The sequence below is a fragment of the Entelurus aequoreus genome, linkage group LG04 (assembly GCF_033978785.1).
Source record: "Entelurus aequoreus isolate RoL-2023_Sb linkage group LG04, RoL_Eaeq_v1.1, whole genome shotgun sequence".
In the NCBI taxonomy this organism is placed as follows: domain Eukaryota; kingdom Metazoa; phylum Chordata; class Actinopteri; order Syngnathiformes; family Syngnathidae; genus Entelurus; species Entelurus aequoreus.
This window is the reverse complement of record NC_084734.1, coordinates 79,954,203-79,960,202: the sequence shown is the minus strand read 5'-3', so window position 1 is coordinate 79,960,202 and position 6,000 is coordinate 79,954,203.

The window sequence follows — 6,000 nt, the reverse complement described above, 5'->3', positions numbered from 1 at the left end:
AACCTGTTCGTTTAATGATGACGGCAACAAATAATGCACAAAAACATAAAAATAGCAATGAGCAAATTCAGAGCCAGGAATATCTCTTAAACAACTTAGACTTAGACTTCCTTTTTATTGTCATTCAAATTTGAACTTTACAGTACAGATAAGAACGCAATTCTGTTGCATTAGCTCATGGTAGTGCAGGATAAAAAAGCAATAAGGTGCAGATATAAATAAATAAATAGGTTACTGTACAGATAAATATATTGCACTTTTTCATATGCATCCGCGTTTATGGATGTATGTTATATTGTCTTTTTTATTCCAGCGAGTTAATCCATTTTGGGGGGAGTTGAGGGGATAATTATGACGCGTTCAAGAGCAAACAATAACATATATTAATTAATAGTACATCAACATAAAAAAAATTAAGGCAAATTGAGCCACAATAACTTAACAGCACCATAGGCTCAGTAGGCAGAGATTACAAAGGAAAATAACAAGTTAGCCTTTACGCAAACCATAAACTGATAGGTGTGGGCTGCACCTGGGAACACACTGATTGGTGTTTCTATGCATGCGCGTGTGTGTGTGTGTGTGTGTATGTGTGTGTGTGTGTGTGTGTGTGTGTGTGTGTGTGTGTGTGTGTGTGTGTGTGTGTGTGTGTGTGTGTGTGTGTGTGTGTGTGTGTGTGTGTGTGTGTGTGTGTGTGTGTGTGTGTGTGTGTGTGTGTGTGTGTGTGTGTGTGTGTGTGTGTGTGTGTGTCTGTCTGTCTCTCAATGAGGCTGCAGTGCGTTAATAAATGTCCCCACACGATGTACATTTGTCAGTGATTCATAGCAGGGAAGCTAACATCAGCCTACGGTGACAGCCAAAATATCTACTAACGTTACTTACTGTGATGTGCTTTGTTGAGTTCATGTAAGCTTAAGCTTGTTAATCATGTGACCGCCTGGCTCTGTTTGATTGGTGAAACGTCACCAGTGACTGCATTTGATTGGTGAAACGGAGTGAGACGTCACCTGGCAGTGACTGCATGTGATTGGTGAAACGCAGGCATGCGATAGATCCTACTTTGAAGGTCTGTCTGACAAACCAAAACAAACAAAGCGTGCATTAACAGATCGATAAAAATCAGTAGCGAGCTGAATGTAGATAAATGGAGCGCAGTAAAAGTAGCGTTTCTTCTCTATAAATATACTCAAGTAAAAGTAAAAGTATGTTGCATTAAAACTACTCTTAGAAGTACAATTTATCCCAAAAGTTACTCAAGTAGATGTAACGGAGTAAATGTAGCGCATTACTACCCACCTCTGCTGAACTCCATTGTAAAAATGTGTGTTTCTACATTTGTTGTTTGTTTTATTTTATTATATGCTTAAATCTACCATGTTGACATTGGTTAAGTTTGTAGTTATGTTCCTTTTAATTTGGCTATCATGGTGTCATTTTTTTGACAATTGTTTTGATTATATTGGTCCGAAATGGCCGGCAGTAAGTCGGACACGTTTCCAGTGAGGGTTGGACTACGCCAAGGCTGTCCTTTGTCACAGATTCTGTTCATAACTTTTATAGACAGAATTTGTAGGCGCAGTCAAGGCGTTGAGGGGATCTCTAGTCATTTCTAAAGCGCAAAAATTATGACTCAAGTGGTGAAGCTGTATTTTCATTTGCCCTTTAATTAAATTGACAGTAGAGCTAAGAAACAAGTTGGAAACGTTTTTGTCAAAAAGTCGGGATTTTTTCTAAGTGTCAAAAAGCCGTGATTTTTTCTGTCAAAAAGTCGGACATTTTTTGGTAAAAAAGTCGGAAATTTTTTTGTAAAAAAGTCGGAAATTTTTTTGTAAAAAAAAGTAGGGATTTTTTTAAGTGTCAAAAAGTCGGATTTTTTTTGTAAAAAAGTCAGAAATTTACTTTTGGTCAGTCATTTATGAGTTCCTGCTTATGCAATATATTTGGTTAGTACTTATTTTTCTAATCAGCCTGACCTAAACCTATTTGTTAATGTGTTCATGTGTTAAATAATAATTTTTGTGATTAACTCATGCTTTCATATATTTTGACAAGGTTGTAAACTTTAGTTTTTGAATACGATTAAAATCAAGAGTAAGATTACTAATTTACTGTTCATACTTGAGTGGGCCCCTTTTCACGGCATAGCAATTTAATCCCATTTCCTAGCTCTCTGTAACAGAACAGTGAATAAATGAATAATAAATAAAGATTTCTGTCAAAAAGTCGGAAATAGTTTTGTGAAAAAGTCGGACAATTTTTGGCAAAAAAGTCGGGATTTTTTCTAAGTGTCAAAGAGTCAGGATTTTTTCTAGATGTCAAAAAGTCTGAATTTTTTCTAAGTGTCAAAGAGTCAGGATTTTTTCTAGATGTCAAAAAGTCTGGATATTTTCTAAATGTCAAAAAGTCTGGACTTTTTGTAATTGTCAAAAAGTCTGGACTTTTTGTAAGTGTTAAAAAGTCGGAAATGTTTTTATCAAAATTCGGAATTTTTTGTAAATGTCAAACAGTCTGGATTTTTTCTAAGTGTCAAAAAGTCGGAAATGTTTTTGTCAGAAAGTTGGGATATTTTGTAAGTGTCAAAAAGTCGGGATTTTTTGTAAGTGTTAAAAAGTTGGACATTTTTTGGTCAAAAAGTCGGGATTTTTTCCAAGTGTCAAACAGTCGGAAATTTTTTGTCAAAAATTCTGGATTTTTTGTAAGTGTCAAAAATTCGGAAATGTTTTCTAAGTGTCAAAAAGTCAGGATTTTTTTCTTCATGTCAAAAAGTCGAAAAAAGTTTTCTATGTGTCAAAAAGTCGGGATTCGGGATCATTATTAATTCAGTGTATTTATTTTAGCACATGTATGTAAATTTACTTTTGGTCAGTCATTTAAGAGTCCCTGCTTATGCAATGTATTTGGTTAGTACTTATTTTTCTAATCAGCCTGACCTAAGCCTACTTGTTAATGTGTTCATGTGTTAATAAATAAATAATAATATTTGTGATTAACACACACTTTCATATCTTTTGACAAGGTTGTAAACTTTAGTTTTTGAATACGATTAAAATCAAGAGTAAGATTACTAATTCACTGTTAATACTTGAGTGGGCCCCTTTTCACGTCATAGCAATTTAATCCCATTTCCTAGCTCTCTGTAACAGAACAGTGAATAAATGAATAATAAATAAAGAATTCTGTCAAAAAGTCTGAAATAGTTTTGTGAAAAAGTCGGACAATTTTTGGCAAAAAAGTCGGGATTTTTTCTAAGTGTCAAAAAGTCAGGATTTTTTCTAGATGTCAAAAAGTCTGAATTTTTTTGGTCAAAAAGTCTGGATATTTTCTAAATGTCAAAAAGTCTGGACTTTTTGTAAGTGTCAAAAAGTCTAGACTTTTTGTAAGTGTCAAAAAGTCTAGACTTTTTGTAAGTGTTAAAAAGTCGGAAATGTTTTTGTCAAAATTCGGAATTTTTTGTAAGTGTCAAACAGTCGGCATTTTTTCTAAGTGTCAAAAAATATTTTATATATATATTTTGTAAGTGTCAAAAAATTAGGATTTTTTGTAATTGTCAAAAAGTTGGACATTTTTTGGTCAAAAAGTCGAGATTTTTTCTAACATTTAGGATTTTTTCGAAGTGTCAAAAAGTAGGACATTTTTTGTAAAAAATTCGGGATTTTTTTCAAGTGTCAAAAAGTCGGAAATGTTTTCTAAGTGTCAAAAAGTCAGGATTTTTTCTTCATGTCAAAAAGTCGGAAATTTTTTTCTAAGTGTCAAAAAGTCAGGATTCGGGATCATTATTAATTCAGTGTATTTATTTTAGCACATGTATGTAAATTTACTTTTGGTCAGTCATTTATGAGTCCCTGCTTATGCAATGTATTTGGTTAGTACTTATTTTTCTAATCAGCCTGACCTAAGCCTACTTGTTAATGTGTTCATGTGTTAAATAATATTTTTTGTGATTAACTCATGCTTTCATATATTTTGACAAGGTTGTAAACTTTAGTTTTTGAATACGATTAAAATCAAGAGTAAGATTACTAATTCACTGTTCATACTTGAGTGGGCCCCTTTTCACGGCATAGCAATTTAATCCCATTTCCTAGCTCTCTGTAACAGAACAGTGAATAAATGAATAATAAATAAAGAATTCTGTCAAAAAGTCTGAAATAGTTTTCTGAAAAAGTCGGACAATTTTTGGCAAAAAAGTCGGGATTTTTTCTAAGTGTCAAAAAGTCAGGATTTTTTCTAGATGTCAAAAAGTCTGAATTTTTTTGGTCAAAAAGTCTGGATATTTTCTAAATGTCAAAAAGTCTGGACTTTTTGTAAGTGTCAAAAAGTCTGGACTTTTTGTAAGTGTCAAAAAGTCTGGACTCTTTGTAAGTGTTAAAAAGTCGGAAATGTTTTTGTCAAAATTCGGAATTTTTTGTATGTGTCAAACAGTCTGGATTTTTTCTAAGTGTCAAAAAGTCGGAATTTTTTTTGGCAGAAAGTCGGGATATTTTGTAAGTGTCAAAAAATTGGGATTTTTTGTAATTGTCAAAAAGTTGGACATTTTTTGGTCAAAAAGTCGAGATTTTTTCTAACATTTAGGATTTTTTCGAAGTGTCAAAAAGTAGGACATTTTTTGTAAAAAATTCGGGATTTTTTTCAAGTGTCAAAAAGTCGGAAATGTTTTCTAAGTGTCAAAAAGTCAGGATTTTTTCTTCATGTCAAAAAGTCGGAAATTTTTTTCTAAGTGTCAAAAAGTCGGGATTCGGGATCATTATTAATTCAGTGTATTTATTTTAGCACATGTATGTAAATTTACTTCTGGTCAGTCATTTATGAGTCCCTGCTTATGCAATGTATTTGGTTAGTACTTATTTTTCTAATCAGCCTGACCTAAGCCTACTTGTTAATGTGTTCATGTGTTAAATAATATTTTTTGTGATTAACTCATGCTTTCATATATTTTGACAGGGTTGTAAACTTTAGTTTTTGAATACGATTAAAATCAAGAGTAAGATTACTAATTCACTGTTCATACTTGAGTGGGCCCCTTTTCACGTCATAGCAATTTAATCCCATTTCCTAGCTCTCTGTAACAGAACAGTGAATAAATGAATAATAAATAAAGAATTCTGTCAAAAAGTCGGAAATAGTTTTCTGAAAAAGTCGGACAATTTTTGGCAAAAAAGTCGGGATTTTTTTCTAAGTGTCAAAGAGTCAGGATTTTTTCTAGATGTCAAAAAGTCTGAATTTTTTTGGTCAAAAAGTCTGGATATTTTCTAAATGTCAAAAAGTCTGGACTTTTTGTAAGTGTCAAAAAGTCTGGACTTTTTGTAAGTGTTAAAAAGTCGGAAATGTTTTTGTCAAAATTCGGAATTTTTTGTAAATGTCAAACAGTCTGGATTTTTTCTAAGTGTCAAAAAGTCGGAAATGTTTTTGTCAGAAAGTCGGGATATTTTGTAAGTGTCAAAAAGTCGGGATTGTTTGTAAGTGTCAAAAAGTTGGAAATTTTTTGGTCAAAAAGTCGGGATTTTTTCTAAGTGTCAAAAAGTCGGAAATTTTTTGTCAAAAATTCTGGATTTTTTCTAAGTGTCAAAAAGTCGGAAATATTTTCTAAGTGTCAAAAAGTCAGGATTTTTTTCTTCATGTCAAAAAGTCGAAAAAAGTTTTCTAAGTGTCAAAAAGTCGGGATTCGGGATCATTATTAATTCAGTGTATTTATTTTAGCACATATATGTAAATTTACTTTTGGTCAGTCATTTATGATGTATTTGGTTAGTACTTATTTTTCTAATCAGCCTGACCTAAGCCTACTTGTTAATGTGTTCATGTGTTAATAAATAAATAATATTATTTGTGATTAACACATGCTTTCATATCTTTTGGCAAGGTTGTAAACTTTAGTTTTTGAATACGATTAAAATCATGTGTAAGATTACTAATTCACTGTTAATACTTGAGTGGGCCCCTTTTCACGTCATAGCAATTTAATCCCATTTCCTAGCTCTCTGTAACAGAACAGTGAATAAA